This window comes from Podarcis gaigeae (assembly GCF_964106915.1).
Source record: "Podarcis gaigeae genome assembly, chromosome: 9".
NCBI classification, from domain to species: domain Eukaryota; kingdom Metazoa; phylum Chordata; class Lepidosauria; order Squamata; family Lacertidae; genus Podarcis; species Podarcis gaigeae.
The window spans coordinates 15,945,236-15,966,468 of NC_139685.1; the positions used below are offsets into that span (position 1 = coordinate 15,945,236).

At 40.5% G+C, this 21,233-nt stretch overlaps 1 protein-coding gene and 1 long non-coding RNA gene across 7 annotated transcripts in view; both read left to right on the forward strand.

Annotated features, from left to right (window-relative positions):
* Positions 1–21,233, forward strand: part of PCDH7 (protocadherin 7) — a 400,066-nt gene that overhangs the window by 7,419 nt on the left and 371,414 nt on the right. The gene's annotated exons all lie outside the window — the stretch shown is intronic.
* On the forward strand, positions 13,870–19,323 carry LOC310852193. The gene is made up of 3 exons (XR_014568025.1): positions 13,870–14,305; positions 14,353–16,161; positions 16,378–19,323. It is a non-coding gene; the product is annotated as an uncharacterized lncRNA (long non-coding RNA).

The window sequence follows — 21,233 nt, forward strand, 5'->3', positions numbered from 1 at the left end:
CAACAGTGAGAAAATAATGATATGGATGCCTCTCTGCTTTCACAACCCGGGAGTTGCAGTCAGGTGAAGGCATTAAGCTCACTAAAGTTTCCAAGTCCAGATCCTGAGAACGCTTCCATACCTTTTGTGGATGAAACGTTCTTCCAGGTGCAACTTCTTCTCACCACTTTCCATGAGGAAAGCAGCACCTGTTGATACCACCCCCTTCTTTGTGACTCCTAACAGGTACAGGAAGCATGCCAAGATCTTGGCACTTAGGAAGCCTGGGTGTGTACCCTCTTTCACATAACACCACAGAGGAAGCTACTGCCCAAAAGCAAATGAGCTCTCATCATATGCAGCCCTGAATACAAGTAGATAGTAGCAAGTATCCTGTAGAAGGGAAAGCGAACCCCATTTCCCAGCTATATTGTCACTCTATCCTCACTCACATGGGCTTGGTTCATCCCAAACAGCTTTTTTTTGTTACAAGGTTTCGTTTGCACTGTGGTTACTCTTGGAGAGGAAACTGTTGCAAGCCACTAGAGGTAGACACCCAGCCAAAAACATGCCCATTGAAGTCTGCTGTACTCTAACACTTTTAACATTGTCAAGGGCTAGGCAGTGAGAAACAATTACAGTAGGTATTATTTTCTACATAACCAGGGTGTTTTAATCTAATGGGCCATTCAGCTTTGTAGTTGTGAGGTTGGGAAGCAACTGGCACTAAACACAAATGTTAAGCACACCAATTCTAATGGGACTAATGCAATACATGCATGAAAAAGATGCAAGGAAAGAGAGAATTAACTCTTGCTGAAACACTTTTTTCATTTTTTGGGGGGAGGGATGCTAAAAGCGATCAGGATTAAGCTCTATCCCTTCTATCTCTTCCTTACAAATCCATAAGACGCTACTCTACATAAAGCCCTACCTGTTTTCTGATACCTTCCAGCAAGTGGAATTTTGAAATAGGTTACTACAAATGTGTGGCACCTGCACTTTAAGCTTAAAACTTAGATGTGATGCAAGGGACTGATTCTGAATCTGCACCCCCCAAAGAGAAGCACTGTTGAATTTCTCACACTGTGAACCATTCATAGGTATTTGAAAAACAAATTTCCGTGCCTTTGGTTGTGACCTACTGTTATAGAACTATCTATTTTGTTTTGAATTAAGGTGGTTTCTTTCTGCTTTTAGCTTGTTGGGAGGTTGTATGCAAAGCAAACCGTTTAACAGTTAGTGCTGTTAGAGCCAAGCTAGGGTAAATATTGTGTTATCTCAAGCTGCATAGCATCTTGTGTGGAATTCCATTATAGAGAAATGCATGCTGATGAATGCAAATACAGTGCTCGGTCACGAATGCAGACACCCTGGTTAGTGTGACAAAAAGAGTGTGTGCGTTTGCTATCTCATTCTTAAATGTGCAAACTTGGTTCAAAAACCAATTTGATATTGTGGGATTTGTTAGCTTGCTTCGCTTGGACCTTTTTAATATACAACTTGGTTTTTTGCATTATGTTGGAGACAATATGATATATTTTGGTGGAAGCATCTTGCATGAGCTATTTGTAATTTGTGCCGAACAAAAGCAGTTCATGTGAAGAATTTTGTGTTTTCCTCCCCACTAAATATTGAGGAGTGTATAGAAAGATGTAATTAAAAAATGTATGCAGTTTTGCTTCCTACACAGAGCATTTGACCTTTAGTTTGTTTTGCCACACTTCAACGTTAGTTTCTTTTAGAAAGAACATTTAACTGCAATTTGGAAATCATTGCCTGAACTTATGTTTTTCCTTACAAACACACACACACGCACACACACACTTCTACCAATGTTGAATTATGATGTGAAAGGCAATAGCCTCCCACTCGTTTAGTAGCAATGATAGTAGGATATGGAGTGGTCACTAAATTAATCAGATAGTGATTGCGAAATGGTCATCTTAAAACTATTTAAAAATTGTGAGTAACAGTATTGCTAGCTGTGAATCAGATCAGATTGTGCCAATAATTTAGTGTGTAGAAGAGTACATTGACATGCATTATTGTGCCAAAACAATTTTGAATTGGATTTTGTTTACTCAAAACATTTTGCCAGAATATATGTTTAAGATGAAGGATACTGGAGAAGGCCATTAGAGGAAAGTACGCATTTCAACTCTGAAAGCCAGAAATGGGATGGAACGGCCTTTTGAGTTCTACTCCAAAAGGGAGCTCTTTATCCACACAGTACCGGGTGGATAGTTATTTATGGACTTTGTACCTCCGTACGAATATATATATATATATAATTCCTATTTCAAAGATTGCTTTAAAAGACAACAGGATGTTGGTACTATTGTACACAATATTCTTGTTCCAATAACATTATTCACATTGTAGTTGTAGTTTTCATTGGGCAGATTCATAAAGGTATGTACAACTCTTCAGCACACAGATAACTAGCTCTAAAATGCTCTGTTCTCAAGAGTGGATACCAAGGGGAGAGTATGGTGGTTCTAGTTAATTGCAGTTCCTTCTGAATTCTATCCAGAAGAGCCTATCCCTTAATTGACACTTATTCAAAGTCAGTTCTGGAAAATCATACTAGTCTAAAACGTCTTGACAATTTGTGCTTTCCAGAATTGGTTATCGCCCAATTCTATATAACACAGAGAAGGAAAATGCCCGATTTGCATAGTAGCAATTTTTGAAATATACTTTAAGGCAGTCCAATCTTGCCTTAATTGTTGGCCACCCAAATTCCATATGAAGAAAAACTGCTGATATTCCTGATACAGAGTACAGCTTCTGAAAAAGAAACCCATTGTTTTGCAGTTTCCGAAACTTTAATGGAGTTTGAATCAGAGCCCCAGATTTCAATGCCATAGAGCATTTGAGTAAGCAGTTTACTACCAAATATCTTTAGGGCAGGTTCGATCAGCTGCCCTCCCTTATTGTAGTAAAAGTTCATCAATGCCCCTATCGTTTTCTGTGCTTTGACTTTCCCTGTCTCCATATGACACTTTCCAGAGAAGGTTTAATTAAAGAGTACACTCAGGTATCTTAATGAACAAGTTTGTTCTATAGTCTTCTGATCCAAGCACCATCTATACCGAGGGCTGAGGCTGCTAAAAATCACAGTCTTGACCTTAGAGTAATTTATAGATTTTCTTGTTTACAGTTAAGTACTGAACACCTCCAAGAGATTTTTTGAAGCCCAATAGGAAAGGAGAGGAGCACCAAACAATATAATAATAATAATAATAATAATAATAATAATAATAATAATGATGATGATGATGATGATGATAAGCCACCCAGCAAATTATAAAACCACAGTAACACATCACACATTAAATAACATTGCAGTTGTGCAATATCGAAGCATAAGGGGTGGAGGAGAACACACACACACACACACACACACGTGTTGTGAAGTGCAATGCAGAATAAAACAGCCATTGAAAGCTGACTTGATTCTCAATGACATTTTCTTATCCCTCCCCCCCATTTTGCATAATGAGCCTAACAGGTGGGGAGTTGTATAAATAGTATGTGAACTTTGCAGTCCTCAAAGAATGCCATTTGAGCACTGGTTGATTTATCAGTCACAGCTCTTACATCTTCACAAATACTTAACCAGATGGCATTAATGTTCATCACCTTGTTGAAAAAGAATGTGTGTGCGTATGTGTTTCTCATACATCATCTATTGTCTAGGTGTATTAATCATATCCTAAGTATGGGCTTGAAGTATGGAAAAGAAAGAGACTCCTGGTTTTTTTAGCTGACACTTGTATGCTTTACTCGGCCCACAAAATAACATTTGTTTCATATGGGTGATTATAACACTTCTTTGACTGTAGATCAAACGGCAATCCAAGCAGTGCTTATGTTGAAGTACCATGAACGAGATACATTAATGTAATTAGAATCAGTAATTGATACTATTCAGTGACTGCAACATTGTTGTCAGGAAGTCCAGTCTCAGGTTACAGGACTGTATTACTTGGTGAAGACAGATGACTGCATATGTGAGATCTTTCAATGACATCTCCCCCCCTCCTCCTTCTCCTTCTTCAACAAACCAGCCTATAATTTGAGTAGCCCAACAAACGCATCCTTCATAATCCTAAATACATTGTCCTCAATCCAGAGAAAGTGATTTGTACTCAAGTTTTGTTTTGAAATCCATGGGACTTTGGCATGAAACCCAGAGGAAATATCCATACCCACTTGCTTTGTGGAACATCTTCAGGAGAAGAAAGGGCTAAGGATTAAACCCTACACAAATTGGTATGGAGTCCCTAAGACAGTTGCATGCTGTCTTTTCTATGCCTCCTTTGAGCAACTCATGCAGCCAAGCTGGTGCTAAATGCTGAATGGCCACATCAGCCAGGCCGAGAGGGGAGTATTGTCATCTGGGCAGCCCAGGACCTCTATATACAATACCCAGGTTTGTACCCTGGAGGTCACTAGACAGTTTAACTTCACTCCCAGAGGTGCACTCCATTGTCTCTTGAGACAAACTGGTGCAAACAACTACGTAAACATTTCATCCTTCTAGGAGCAGCTGCCACATACCATTCTATATAGTATATACTTGGATGCTGATGGGATAGGGCAGGAAGGTGGTATGGCGGGGGCTGCTTAAATGCATTGGCAAAGTCAATTCAGCCTTCCCACTAGTTTGTCCCAACCTCACAGACCTCACCTCTCTACTACTCCCTCAGTGTCCTGATGTGCAGGAGTGCTGGTGCTCCTGAGAGGTCAGGTTTGCAACAATGCTCCTCTCCATTGGTCACCTGCATTTACACACACACACACACACACACACACACACACACACACCAAGCCTGTACACAGTTATAAATGATGCTTTAGAATGATTTTGCTTTTAGTAGACTTTTCTACAACAAAATGGTGCAATCGCTATGCAATGACCGCTCCCCGCTTAAAACGGGGGGCGCCCTTTGCGTGGACGCGTGCAGCCCTGGATCTGGAGCGGCTCCAACAGCATAGGCTTGGCTTTGCCTTCCCTCAGGTGAGATACCTGGAGGTCTCCGCCTACCTCAGTCAGTTGTCCAATCCCACCTGGGGGAAGCGTTGCCAAGGAGACCAGGCCAGGTAGGGGAGGGATTACCTGCCCACACAATAGAGGGAGGATCTTACCTATGCAAATGTGTTTGATACCGGGATACCAGGCGCAAACTTCATCTTATTCTCGAGGGTGCTATGATTTAAATAAGTTTAGAATGCAAAATTGCACATGCTGAGGTTTGTTTGCTTGTTTGCTTGCTTGCTTTTAAGTCAGGATTGGCAAACTTCTGCCTTTTTGCCGTAACTTCTCAGTAACGCAGAAGCCATTGTAATGCATGGAATTGCAGTGGAGGAAGTAGACAAATGTTTATGGTGTGCTTCATGAGTGAAATCATACACCTGGCTATCAAAAGTAGGTCCCTGGAAGACCATTAGGTTCAGGCTCTGAAATTACCTAGCTGTACCGCTGAGAGTGTTGCCCCCTTCTCAGAGAAAAGAATCCCAGTGAGAACTTGGTTGGAGGTGATTGGCATTGTTGCTTTTTTCATTTTGGTCTTTGTAAAATGCTCAGCCATGTAGACTATTTGGACTCCCAAGGATCAATATAAACAGGAATTATTAAAATGTCTGATATGTAGCAGTGGTTGCAAATTTATTCAGTGTTCTTTGTATTTCCCTTTGCTTTCATAATTCAATAGGGTAATGAAATATACAAGGTGGCATTTTTAGTATAGTTCTTTCACTGCATTTATCACAAGGATTTGCAGGTGGTAACCTCCACTACTTTTGTCTGGAGAACTGTCTCATTGAGTTTTTTATTTGCTTATCATCCTCACCCAATTTTCTTGCCACTATACATTCAACCGTGAATGGGAGGCTATGGTCTTAATGGTTCTTTCCCCCACTTTCTCCCCCAAAACAGATGCCACCTTCCATTTCCTTAAAAAAGGCACTGTAAGCCTTTATGAACTGTATCATCTCTGCTTGGAGTGCATTGTTGCCTAGCTATTTATTATCTTTTATGACTGACTCAGACACTTTTGCTATTTGGAAAACATCCTTCGTATGGAAGGAGAATGTTATCGTGTCTGTAGGGCTGCAAAGCTTCACTTCTGTAAGAATGCAATATGCCAAAAAGAAGAAGAAATAAATAGAAAATTCTTTTTAGAATCTGCTTGGTATGTTGTTTGGTTAGTTTATTCAGTTTATCATATACCAAGCAAACTCTTGCATGGCGAGGATACGGCTATCCTACATTCAAACATGTTATTGTTTATTAAGAAAGGAAAAGAGGTCTATTCCTCCATCAATATGCATTTGGAATCTCCACTGGCATGAATAGGAGCTAATCTCAGCATTAGAAGGAGAATCAGTGTTCAAAAACAGAGCTAAACTTTCCAGGCATAGTATTCCTTCATGCAACATATATACGTATAGCTGTGTACTGAGAATAAGAACAAAAGCAATAATTGCAACACGTTTTAAAAAATTGGTCATGGCATCTGCCTTGAATAATCTTCTCAAATGCATTTAAAGTACTAGATTTAATTTACAATGGGACTAAAGAAGGCTTGCTTCAAGGACGCAAACTTTAAGAGATTTTATGGGTGACATTGTTTGCAGAGCCACCAAAACTGAAGCCTAAACCACCCTGGCTAGGGATGCCATTTCACATTTCGGTAGGAAGAACAATGAAGTTTGCATGTGAATTTGCAGGTTTAAAGGTGCGCTCAATAAATATTAAATTGCAAAACAAGCCGAGTATTTAATTAGCATTTTTGAGGAGTGGCATGTTTATAACTCAACTGCAACTATAGCTTTGCTTGCTAACTATGTCTTTGCCTTGCTGCTCTATGGGACAACCCAGGCCATGCTCCATGCAGCCCTTCCATGTGTGTGTGATGTGTGTGTGTGTGGGGGGGACTATACGAAGAGAGGAGGTTGGAAGGAGTTGTGCATACAGCAGCAGCATGCGAGGGATGGAGAGGGAAGGTGTTTGTTTTTATTAGTTTAGGGAAAGCATGTTTAAATGGATTAGTCAGAAAGATATCTAACCAGTGTTACATAATAATATAATTTTAAAAATTAAGCAAAACTTTAAAAATACACAAAATAATTATCAGTGAAAGAGATTATATATATAACACATCTGGGTAAAGGTAAAGGGACCCCTGACCATTAGATCCAGTCGCGGACAACTCTGGGGTTGCGGTGCTCATCTCACTTTATTGGCTGAGGGAGCCGGCGTACAACTTCCGGGTCATGTGGCCAGCATAACTAAGCCACTTCTGGCGAACCAGAGCTGCACACGGAAATGCCGTTTACCTTCCTGCCGGAGCGGTACCTATTTATCTATTTGCACTTTGTCTGGTAGGCTTACTGAAATTTTAAAAAAAAATCATGAGGCTCCTAATCTCAGGGTCTTGAGTTAGTGCCCCAGGTTGGGCAAAATATTCCTGCAATGCAGGGAGTTGAACTAAATGACCTTCATGGTCCCTTCCAACTGTACAATTCTAGGATTCTAGGATTAGTGCTGCCACACTAAAACATATCTCAATTCCTAGCACACATGGAGTGTGTGTTATCTGGCATATGTACTAACAATGCAAGTTCCACCGACTGAAGTTGTCAAATGGGGCAAGACAATGCCTCAAATAATGTGGCGTGTAGACCAAACGAGTTGTTAAGAAATATAGATGCTCACATAAGGTTACCAGATTTTTTTCATTGAATCCGGGGTCACTTTTCAACTTCCTACTAAATAGATGGATTTTGTCAGGGGACTGATGTGTAAATCCAGGGACTGTCCCTGGGAAACAGGGACATCTGGTAACCTTATGCTCACCGGGAGTCAGCCTGTGATGAACCTTTGATGTCATCAAATAAGACCTAACTCCATCCCACTGAAATCAGTGGGGCTTAAAATAGGCTAGCTTAACATTGCCTGATTTGTGCTCAAAGTCCTTACCGTACAACTATAATGAAGTTTATGTAAATTATCAATTACTAAAAATTATGCTCAACCTGAATGCTTTTTTGTAAGCCTTGCTGTGCCTCCTTACTCCTATCTCAGTTCTCCAGCTGTCTGTTGATAGTTTGGCTAGTTAATTTTATGGCAGGTGGTTCTGTGACCTGAAATAAAATCTTGGCTGCTTTAAAGTTTATCTCATAAAATGTAGTGGGGGTGTTATCTCACCATACAGGGTTTTTTTTCTCCAAAACAAAGACAACATGTGGCTCTTTGGCATGTGATAGGTGTAAACCAGTAAAACCAAAGGGCAGGGGTTTATGCTGGTATGGAATGTATACCTATGCATGTCTACCCAGACGTAAGTTCTATTGAGTTCAGTGGAACTTACTTCCAGGTAACTGAGTGCATAGGATTTCCTTTGCAATCCACTATACATGCTTGATTGGGCGTCAGTTCTATTTAAGCAAATGGGACATATCTCAATAGATAGGTATAGAGAATCTAATTTAGATTGAACATTTGAATTTAGTATGCACTGATGTAATTGCCCAGTCCTTCCTGCTATACATGGCCTGCCCTGATCTATGTCCTGATCTTTTTAATCAACAGCAAAAGCCTGGGGAGGGCAAGTGGAGAGGATTGCAGGGGCAGCATTGTGTAGCAACCACTCAATTTTTTACATAAAAATAAAACTTCACTGTTTTAAATGGTGTACTTGAAATGCTATATTCCAGGCTATTGATTTCAGGACATTGGGTCCATGTGTACAAACACATAAATGACTTATGTCTATTGTTTGTACACCCCCCTTTTCTTCTTTTAAAAACTATAATACTAGTGTTTTGTACTGGATTGAAGTTTCCCTGAATTCTTGAATTTATTTGCAATTTCTTCAAGGCATCCTGCTTTTTTGTCTGTGTTATTTTTCTATGAGTAGCTGGATTTTGATATTCATCAGTTTTCACCCCATGAAATTGATGTTTGTGATACCTTCAATCATTTCTTAAAGTTTCAAATGTGTCCTGAGCCCCAGAAGTGTGGAGACTCTTGGAATAGTCTTGCACTTTAATTTCTATCAGTAGGTTTGATGGTGGTCTGCTGGTTCATTTAATAAAAATTGCATTCTTTTTATGGAGCATTTTACATATTTGATGCTCCTTAGGTGTGATAGTCTCTTTTCTTCTGGAGATGTATTTTATGTTTCTTTTTTATACTAGTGATATTATTATTATTATTAGTAGTAGCAGTAGTAGTAGTATAATACATCAGTTATATAACACTCCTGAAATGTTTGAGGTGTTTTTCATGCACCGTATCAGTAATCTTTGCAAGAACCCTGTGCGGTAGTTCAGAACTATAATCCTCAAATGGTAGGCTTCAGGTTCAGGCTGAAGGAATCAAATAGTGCTCAAGGCCACCACATGAGCTCACATATAAGATGTGGTTTCAACCAGGGGACTTTTCAGAACATGAGAGCCAGTGTGGTGTAGTGGTTAAGAGCAGTAGTCTCGTTATCTGGGGAACCAGGTTCACGTCTCCGCTCCTCCACATGCAACTGCTGGGTGACCTTGGGCTAGTCACACTTCTTTGAAGTCTCTCAGCCCCACTCACCTCACAGACTGTTTGTTGTGGGAGAGGAAGGGAAAGGAGAATGTTAGCCGCTTTGAGACTCCTTAAGGGGAGTGAAAGGCGGGATATCAAATCCAAACTCTTCTTCTTCTTCTTCTTCTTCTTCTTCTTCTTCTTCTTCTTCTTCTTCTTCTTCTTCTTCTTCTGTTCGCAGTTACATTGCACTTGCTTTCCAAAAGGTATGGGCATGGATGTCAAAATTTGACTTTGAAAGTGATATATTGTAGAACTGTATTATGACTGCATATACCAACCTTTCTTCTGATACCCTAATTAGCAAGCCATATATTGAATTGTGATGTGCTTTGCATTTTTCTCCCGCATTTGGAAAACTGAATGCTGTGATGATGCGGGTGAATTTTGTGGTCAATTATACCATACATAGACATACTATGTTTCAATAGGGCTGTATTTATTATGTGTTTCTGTGAAACCTAGCCATAATTTCATATGTAGTGTCTATCATCAGGCTGATATATCCTTTCACATTCTTTAACAGCTGGGTGTGTAACCATACTAAGCCAAATTATTTAGATTTAAGAAGCATGAGGCTGTTGTTGTTGCTTAGTCGTTTAGTTGTGTCCAACTCTTCGTGACCTCATGGACCAGAGCATGCCAGGCACTCCTGTCTTCCACTGCCTCCCGCAGTTTGCTGGTAGCTTCAAGAACACTACCCAGCCATCTCATCCTCTCTTGTCCCCTTCTCCTTGTGCCCTCCATCTTTCCCAACATCAGGGTCTTTTCCAGGGAGTCCTCTCTTCTCATGAGGTGGCCAAAGTATTGGAGTCTCAGCTTCAGGATCTGTCCTTCCAGTGAGCACTCAGGGCTGATTTCCTTAAGAATGGAGAGGTTTGATCTTCTTGCAGTCCATGGGACTCTCAAGAGTCTCCTCCAACACCATAATTCAGAAGCATCAATTTTTCAGCGATCAGCCTTCTTTATGGTCCAGCTCTCACTTCCATACATCACTACTGGGAAAACCATAGCCTTAACTATATGGACCTTTGTCGGCAAGGTGTTGTCTCTGCTTTTTAAGATGCTTTTAAGCACGAGGCTACAATCCCTCATTTGATTTTTGCCTCTTACAACACCTATTTATTATGGCTGTTGTATCCATACTGCCTGATCCCAGTAGCTATCTGGTGTGGTGACTTCCAAGGTCTACTGCTGGCCTCCTGGGACACACATCTTTTCCATGTAGTTCCGTAATTCCGAAGATTGTGGTTTGGCATGGGACTTGATCTTGCAGCAATATATTAGCTAATGCACTGCATAATTAATGTAAAAATAGTCCCTTACTTGGAAGTAAGTTCCTGAAAAAATCAATTAGCCTTTCTTCCAAAGAACATGAAGTTTGAACTGGAATGCTCGAATATCTCCAGCTGATTTCAGTGGGAGTGAAATGCTTTGGCTTAACTGAGTTGTGCATCAATTTATAACAATGCGCCCTTCTTTTCTCTGTAAAGTTAGCTTAATTCCCCCCCCCCAATCTTTTTTGTTATATTTCTCTCTCTTTCTCTTTTGGAAATGGGAAAATGAAAAAGAAAAAAAAAAAAGAGAGAGGACAAAGCCTTTTGGAAAGTGAATATTGTCCTCTTATTATACCACATTTCAGAGAATGGAAGCATTGCATTAGAACTTGCATTTTGTAAAGATCTGAAGTGGTATCACTAAAACTAGTCTTAATTATAATCTGTTCTAGTAAAGTAATACCTAGAAAGAATAATAAAGGCTTACTATTGTATGAAATAGCACGATGTCTCTGTTCAACTGTAGGGTTACAAGAATGACTCTGACTTTAATACAAGAGTCTGAGTGGCAGCTTAATTTCTATTGACCATATAATTTCCTTAAAGGTGACTTGCAAACTCAAAATTACACAGTTCAGGTTAGTTCACTAATATGCACCGAGTGCCCCCCAATAACTAGCATATAAAGGGCAATCAGCATTACTGTCTAGAGTCTTTATTACCTTCATCCATCAAGTCACTGTTTGTTCCTATCTTCTTCTGCCAGATTGTACTCAGATGTGCACTGCAAATCCTTGCTGTTTTCCTCAACAGAATTGTATTGTTATTCTGCATTATATTATTAGGGCACAATATTTCCTATTACCATTGACAGTTGGCAAATGTCAGATGATGCCAGCTAGAATCTAGTGCATAGCTAGAAGCCTTTGAAGCCACTTCTCCACCCCTAACTCCAGGTAAGGCACATAAGAACTTCCTTGCAGGTGTAAACCAAAGCCCACCATCATGTTTCCAACAGCAGCCAACTAGGTGCTTCTATATACTTAACAGCTGTTAATCTCTGATCTAGTAACATCCTCCATTAATCTTTGTCCATTAATGTATTTCAGTTTTTTTAAAAGAAAACTTCAGATTTGAGGTTGTTAATATGGAAAGTATCAAATTCCACCTGAACTTGCAAAATACATTCCAATCAATCAATCAATCAATCAATCAATCAATCAATATGATGTTTTCCTCTCCAGCACACCTGTAGAGACAAATATCCAGATTCAAGATGCATTACGTTGTCTGTTTTGGAAACATGTGACTAAGCAGAATTTTATGACTAGGTTCAAGTCTCCTGGCTTGCTGTTACTGCATCTGGCAATGTCAAAGATGACTTCCCATAGTTGAAAGTGAGCATATATCCTTCAGAACCCCCCCCCCCCCGAAATATTCCCACCTAAATGACAATCCTATTAAGATAGAGAATGTGGACTTTATTAATGACTTCATGGACACAATCAGCAGAAATATTGTTGCTCAGAATCTCATTGCTTGATGTAAACCACCATGAGCACACAGACTGACCCTATTATGATATCATGGATGTTGAAGTTAATTACTGACATGGGAACAGTGTAAATCATCTGCAATATTTATGCCCCCTCCCCATTTATTTGTTGCTGCTTTAAACACAAACAGATAATAATTTTTGTTTCTTGTCATCTCTCTACCTTCATCAGTGGTAAGTGACACAAATCTAGATTTGTGCAAAAATGCCTCTAATGCACCTAATTGGTTAAAATGACATGTGCTTTGTGTGTCTTCGCCTGCCAACCTAGCAGTTCGAAAGCACCTCTGGGTGCAAGTAGATAAATAGGGACCGCTTACCAGCGGGAAGGTAAACGGCGTTTCCGTGTGCGGCTCTGGCTCGCCAGAGCAGCGATGTCACGCTGGCCCCGTGACCCGGAAGTGTCTCCGGACAGCGCTGGCCCCTGGCTTCTTGAGTGAGATGGGCGCACAACCCCAGAGTCTGACAAGACTAGCCCGTACGGGCAGGGGTACCTTTACCTTTACCTTTACCTTGTGTGTCTTAACAGCGAGAAATGACCCCCATCCCTCTCCTTTCTTAATCGGGGGGGGGGGGACTTGAACACTCAATTACTTTCTAATTACATTAGAACTGCCTTACCAGGGAGAGGAAGAGAGAGAGAACTAGAATGGATTCCTTTGAAAGTATTTATTTCATTCTGAAATCATTTGTGGAAGCACGTTCGCAGGGAATAATTGCATTGGAAACTGAAAGACCTCTCTTTAACCACAGGCCACTAGATGCTCAGCCAGTGAACCTCAGCCCTGATCTTAGGTGATAACTGTCTGATAGATTTAGCCAGCTCATTCATAAGGCTTCTCTGAGGGCAGTTCACACAACTTTGCTCCTCTTGACAGCCACTTGAAGAAAGGCTAAAGTTTGCATTGTCGCTTATGTTTACCAATAACCTGCTGCATACTAATTTCCTTTCCTTTCCACATTCCCCTCTTCCAGAGGTCTCCTAGTAGATTAGATTTTATTCTAAAAACAAACACACACACAATACAATAATAAAAAACCCAACCCAATCCAATGAACCAATTAATTACAATTAATAAAGAACCAGAAGTCTAATCCAACTAAAAGTAAGCCCTCAATCATCTCCTAAAAAGGCATATGCCTTTATCACTTGGAAGGTGTTGACTGTCTTTCTACAGGCCTGGAGTGAGTTAGCCATGCAAGTCTTTCTTACCAAAGAGTTCCACAAGGAACATGATACAGTGGTATCTCAGTTTATGAACAGTCCTGTTTATGAGCTATAGTATTCAGTTTATGAACTCTGCAAAACCAGAAGTAGTGTTCTGGTTTGTGAACTTTACCTTGGTCTATGAACTGAAGCTGGACAGTGGAAGGGCACTGGTGGCAGGAGGCCTCAGGGAAAGCGCACCTCGGTTTAAGAACGGATTTGGTTTAAGAACGGACTTCAGGAACAGATTAAGTTCGTAAACCAAGGTACCACTGTACTACTGAAACCTACATTTATTCCTGCTGCCTATAGTGACAATGGCCTTGTTATTTTCATTATTGAAATATTATTGTGCAGAGCTACAGCATCACAAAGCAACATAAAACCAGGAGCAGGGCAAAATACAAAGGTATAAATCCTGCATTAGCAAGCATGCAGAACACCTTAAGTAGCAGTTCTGTAACATTCCTTGCAATTAGGATCTCTGTTAAAGGCAGCATTGAAGAATAAGGGCTTCAATGCTCACCTAAACAGCTGTACGGATAGGGAAAGGTGGGGGAAAATATTAGCTCCACAGTTCTGGAACCAGCAGGAAGACTTGCCATCTAACTGGTAGGGACTTGTGATTCTTAGTATACAGGCAGGATTATAGGGCTGAAAGCAGCAGAAGTGGACCTTGACTCCTTCAGGTAGTGATAAAGCGGGATATCAAATCAACTCTTCTTGCTTCCATGAGGCTACTGTTGCAGCTCTAACCTACTGGTGTGTCAAGGAGAAAGAGAGGTTAGAACTCTTGATGCTGTGCTTGCTTTGTGCATGGCATTCTTCAAATGGCTTCAGATTCATTTGTGGGACTGCCCACACAAAATGGTAGTGTGCAAACACCAAAATGAGAACTGGACCCCAAAGTGGGGGCTCTGAGACTTCCATCTGGTCTTGGGAAATAACCTGGTCATCTGAGCCACTGACTCAAAATTGTTGCCTTCACTTTTCAGAGCATATTTTGCTGCATGAATAATGACTCAGGTTGAGCATTTAACACAGAAATCCAGCATATTTTTATAGGAACTCTGTGTGCTAAATTTAGAGCATAATCTTTACTTGCCTCACATCAACCATATAAAACAACCGACCTCCTAAAATTTGCCAGTAACCTTCCTCGTGAATTAATGCTTCAGAAATATAAAAGGATGGGCTAAAGATTCACTCCATCAAATGTTTCTAAATGGCTTTATGTATTTGTAAGACTTTATGATCTACTATTGATGCAAATTACCAAGGATAAAAGAAAATCCATCTGTTATCAAAGAAAAAATAAATGAAATAAGTCCTAGGATTTGAAAGACTTAGCATTAGGAACTAGGAATTTGTACGTTGTGATGGGTTTATAGTAACTGACAGGATAAAAGACTTCTTTTTGTCATTCACAAAGTTATTTTTATTCAACCTAAATGGAAAATGACGACACTGCAATAGCCTCTCATGTAATATATATTATTTCAGTTACATTTTTTATTTTCCTTTAGAATTACTTGATTCCTAATTTGACCTGCAACATAACTGGCTTTATTAGTTTTGCTATTATTACACTTACATGTTAATAAAATTGTCTGCAGCTAAATAAACAGCGTTTCATTAAAAGACATATGTATCCAATCTACAGGGTATCAGATTACTGGCACAAGAACAGATCTAAGTCTGGTGCCTTCAATCTGAAATTAATTGGACCCTGATAATGGGTTGCCTGCAGGCAATTTGTTCTCAGTATCTTGATAGAATTTCTACACCCCCCTGCCACCCCCTTTCTGTTAATGATAAATCAGATGGGGCTATACTATTGTGCGGTTACTACAATGGACCTTTCTTTTTTCCAAGTGTGTGTGAAATTTCCCCCCTGTGCAGCTTTAACTTCTTTCTTTAGTAACCATAGGACACACCACACTTGGCATTTTTGCTTGGATGCAGAGTTCCCATAAGTATAATAATAATAATAATAATAATAATAATAATAATAATAATAATAATATTCTTGAACCCTGCCCATCTGAATGGGTTGCCCCTGCCACTTTGGGCAGCTTTCAACAGAATATAAAAGGACACAACAAAACATATAGCAATCCTTCTACAAGACATTCCCATGGGGTGGGGGTGTCATTATTTTTTACTGATTCCTCCTGCCCCTGCAGCACCCTATGACCCCTGAAAATATGCTGTGAAAGCTTGGGGGACTTTTTGGAACACCGTGGGACCTCAAGGGGCCACATGGGAAAAGCAGATTGGTCCAAATAGACTCCTTCTGCCTTCTCCCTTCTCTTTTGGATTACCGTCGTTTCTACAAGTGGAAAGATCTCTTCCGTTCCTCAAAGACCAGGACTGAACTCAACCCATAATCTTTTGCACCGATAAACAGCTGCTGAACATTTTTATGGCACTTTTAGAATACACATTGAAGCACAGTTTTGTTCAACTTCAGCATAAATCTGTGAGATGTACTCCCATTGCATAGAACATGAAACCACCACATGGATGTGAGTTTAGACCAGGGGTCAGCAACCCGCGGCTCCGGAGCCGCATGTGGCTCTTTTACACCTTTGCCGCGGCTCCGGGGTAGATACTAGTGAGGGGAGGAGGCGCATTGTGTGCCCCGACACTCCCCACTGTTTTAAATGTCGCAATGGTTTTGCGGCTCCCAGTTGTTTTTTTCTTTGGTCCAAGTGGCTCTTTTTGTCTTAAAGGTTGCAGACCCCTGGTTTAGACACAGGTCAAAGTTAAAGTGGAGCTTACATGCAGATCAGTCTGATACACCTAAATGAATTATCAGTGGAATCTTCTCTTTGATTAGCATTTGCCTTTCCTTTTTACTCCCCAAAGTGTTTGCGGGACATCTTCAGTCTCTTCTTTTATGGTGTCTAGAAGCCGTTGCCTCTAGCACCCATTCACAAAAGCCAACATAGACTGAGTTAGTAATGAGGTTGGGTGGGGGATATTTTGCTGATATCAACCCATGCCAGGCTAGTTGTTGCTTGATCCACCTAGTTTGGCTTTTCGATTGCCACTGCTTGAGCTAGAATGCTAAAAGTCATTGGCCAAAACCCCAATCTGGGCTAAATTCAGCATGTGGTGTTGGCACAGGACAAGCTGGGCATGGACCGGCACAGTTCTAAGTTAACAGATAATTCTACTCCACCAACTCAACATGATGATTATATGAAAAGGCCCTTAAGATGTCCACAGTGAAACACAGCCATCTTTCAAAATTCACTTTTCTCTGAATTTTGTAGTGCAGTCCTCCAACGAGTGTTTACTAAAATGCACTTATTGGGGGGGATGCATTCAAAAGAACATACTACTGAAAGTAACATACAGTAATGCATTATGCTGGAAACTGCTTGCAAAAATGTGTACATTAATTAAAACAGCATACAAATATAGGCCTATTAGGAAACATTTGCACTAAAATACTGAAGAATGTTCATGAAGATTTTGAAAAATAGTAATTGCAAATTGCTGCAGAAATGTGGAGAACTGAGCTTAAGAATGGATAAAAATGAGAAACTGACGGATCTTTCCAACTTCAGTCCACAGTGAACTCTTGTGACTTCTTGTTCAGCTCAGCAACGGAAGTCACAGCTGTAGAAAACAAAATTCACACACACACACACATACGCACAGTTATTTCTATTCCTCTTTCTCTTTTGCTCTTGGCCTTTTTAACGTTCTTTTACTGTGTTTTGTTTTAAATTAGATAGCAAGGCCTTTGAGGCAGGGGCCATAAATAATGTTTTCCATTCCAAGATTTTTAAAGCAAGATCTTAAAGATCTTTTAGCAAGGAAGGCCTGTATAGTTCCTAGTAAAATCAGCTCCTGTTGCTGCCTGGGGACTGCAACTGCTATTGCAATAATTAGAATAATTCCCCAAATGAGATGCTTACACAAGTATGTATTGCCAAGTGTTTGGCATAGGTGGTTTTATACAAGATCGCAGGAGGCAGAAATAAATGGCAGTAGAAGAACTAGGGGAGAACGGAGGCAATAAATCTTCAAATTCTTATGTGTTCCATGTAATATTGGGTTTGCAATCCATTATCCTTCAGTTTGATTTCAAATGTACTACAGGCCTGCAGGCAAAATTTGACAGGTTCCACTCACAAAATAAATAAACAACCATAATGTGAAAATACGTTTTCTTATCTCTCTAGCACCTACCTCTCTAGACCTTTCTCCCAACTTCTCTTCCCCTTTGGCTCTTCCACTTGCCCTCATGCCTCTTCTCTACTCCCTTTTCTAACCCTTCTTTCCTAACCTGCCTTCATTTGATCTACTGTCTTTTCATTTTCCAGCCTTCTGGTTTCCCAGACTCAGTAACTCTCTGTTTTGCACAGTCCTCTGTCTGTCCCCTAAATCCCTAGCATTTGACCAGCAGAACTAATGACAGCCAGAAACAATCTAGAGGCCCATCTCCTGCCCTCCATCTGTGACTTTAGGGTAACCTAGCCAGCCAATCACTTCATAATACCAGGTTAGAACAGGATCTGCATCTTCCCAGCTCCATGTAAGCAACATTTCACTTTTCCACTAAAGTGAGTGGGAAATATTCACTGTCACAAATAATGAATAGCAAGAGCACCCAATCTACACTGTGAGGAAGTGATAAAAACACATGCTTATGAGTGTTTGAGATTTCACAGCTATTAATTTTGAACTTTTTGATTGCAGTCGTGTTCTACAAGAGTTGGTGCTGTGAGGGCACCAGGGCTCTGTAAGAAGCGAGAGATTATGACAACATGCATTTATCATTGTGCAGCTGGCTGCGCTTGGCCTAAGAGGTGCCCAAATGTATTTCGTTTGTAAAACCCTTAAACAATCCGAAGAATTATTAAAATGTTGTCAGGCAGTGGTTCATATACTGCACACAGACTGCTTCCTGAAGGATTCTTGCATGCATTACTAATATGAGAAATTCCATTTTATGCTCTCGAGAGCGGTACATATGTACTTTGGAGACGTGCAAATCGACAGTATATTTTGGGCTGTAGCATTACATAATTTTGTTTTCATTCTATGAGAGTGAAACACACATACACACTCCGTAAAGTTTCTTTGTAAAGGGGGAGGCAGGTTGAATTGTCAGGGCTTTCTGCACAGTTGTTAGAGAATAACACCCTGAAGATCCCAGGCCCCAGGGAGATTAGACTAGCCTTGACCAGAGCCAGTGCCTTTTCGGCCATGGCCCCAGCCTAGTGGAATGCTCTCTCACAAGAAACCAGGGCCCTGTGGGATTTGACATCTCTCAGCAGGGCCTGCAAGACGGAGCTGTTCCACCAGGTCTTTGGTCGGGGTTCAGTCTGATTCTTTTCTTTCTGCATAAGAACAAGAATTAAAGAGGCCTCCTAGCCCGCTCACACGTCCTTTAAAAGACCAGTGGTAGCAGTTGGCCCTAGAGGATATTAACCACTCTCAATTTTACCCATAGACTGCCATCTGTCCAGATTTTAATTTGCTCTGAACTAATTTTTTAGATGTATTTTAATTAATTGATTGCCTGTTTTTATGTTCTAATGTTCTTTGTATACTGTGTTAGTTTTATGATGTTAGCCGTCCTGATCCCGGCTCCGGCCGGGGTGGGCAGGGTACAAATTATTATTATTATTATTATTATTATTATTATTATTATTATTATATTAAATGGTACCTCTGTGGGATGTGGGTGGTGCTGTGGTCTAAACCACTGAGCCTAGGGCTTGCCGATTGGAAGGTCAGCTGTTCAAATCCCCGAGACGAGGTGAGCTCCCGATGCTCAGTCCCTGCTCCTGCCAACCTAGCAGTTTGAAAGCACATCAAAGAGCAAGTAGATAAATAGGTACCACTCTGGTGGAAAGGTAAACAGTGTTTTCGTGTGCTACTCTGCTTTTGCTAGAAGCAGCTTAGTCATGCTGGCCACATGAACCGGAAAAACTGTCTGTGGACAAAAGTCGAGATGAGCGCCACCACCCCAGAGTCGTTTGTGACTGGACTTAACTGTCAGGAGTCCTTTAACTTTACCTTTACCTCTGTATGAGGCTTCAGACTTGGAACTTGCCACATTTCCCTAAAGCTTAAGCATGAGGATGAGATAAAGTCAAATATCTTCATGTGCAACATAATGATTTGTAGATTGTGCTGTATGGAATCATACTGCTTTGCTTTCATACATAAATTAGGGAGAGCACAGCACAGATTGCTTTAGTGTTTTGAGCAACCATTTAACATTTGGGAACTGAAAAGGGGTATGGAGAGAATAGGCCACACATCTAGGGTAGCAACAGATGTTGCCACAGCTGCATCACTTGCCTGCGTCATTTGAGCAATACATCACCTTGGGTCGTGGGCTGGGTTTTCCACCCATAGCAGAATCTGGGTGGTGCACAACCTGGGTGGCAATGCCATTGTGTTATATAACATGGGTGTTGCTTATGCCACTCGACACAGGAGAGGAGGAAACACATTTGAAAGCTTGAAGCTGCTGTTGAATAAGTCCTGAATTCTGAATTTCTGACTTCCATGTGTTTATGATAATCATGCAGCTGGCTGAATTCTATGTGTATTAGCAGCTAATACTCAATCATACTTTAATACAGTAACACACAGTGAAGTAAAGTGCTATTTGCTTTACTCAACATATATACAGAACCATCTTTCCCTGCATGATGGAGCAACACTTGGATGTAGTCTTGTCCCTGTGGGGCTCAACAAAGCCTGATTTCTCCCTATCTTTCATTTAGTGGCTGAATGAGTCGCTTGGCCAAGAATGGAGGAAGAGATAGATTGGGGAATATGAGAGAAACACACATATCTCTCATTCCCCATCAATGGTAACTGTACACCGAGCAGGAGATCAAAAAGGGGGCTCCTAACATGAACTCTGTACACAGGGAAGGATTGTGCACATACATTACAAAATTCCTTGATGGAGGAATGTTTAAGAATCCATCCAATCAAACAATAGGAGAAATGGAACTGCATCACCTCTTCATCTCCTGTACTGAAGGACTTGTAACGTCTGGCTTCTCCTGTCCTTGGCACCTTTCCTTTCCAGATCATCATTATAAGAATCCCATGAACAAGAGCTAGTGCCTGTGTTTACTCCCCATCTCCTCTCTCCCAATCTCTTTTCCTTTTGTGTCATGCTTCTTATACTGTAAGGCAGAGGACAAGAACTGTCTCACCACCAAGTGGGCCAAGAATGGTTTAAATAAATATCATTATTTATTATTATTTATTAAATTTGTATACCACCCTTTACCTGAAGATTACAGGGAGTTTCACAACATGAGAACACAAAATACATATAAATAAGTTGCCACTCTGATCCTAAGACTTCTCTCTACTGTAGAAAACTGAACTACTTTTTTTCCTCCCTCTGGAAAACTTTACTGTTTGAGTTCTAATGTTTGTATCTATAAAAGAGAAGGAAAAAAAAAACCCATACAGTTCAGCGAATTACAGATATTAAACGGTTTCATCCCCTCCCCGCCAAATTGCTAGAAGCAGAGAAGGATTTTTAATCATCCCAGTATGGTAGTTTCTAGTTTTTTTTTTTATTATTATCATTCTTAAATAACCAAATAATACTTGTGG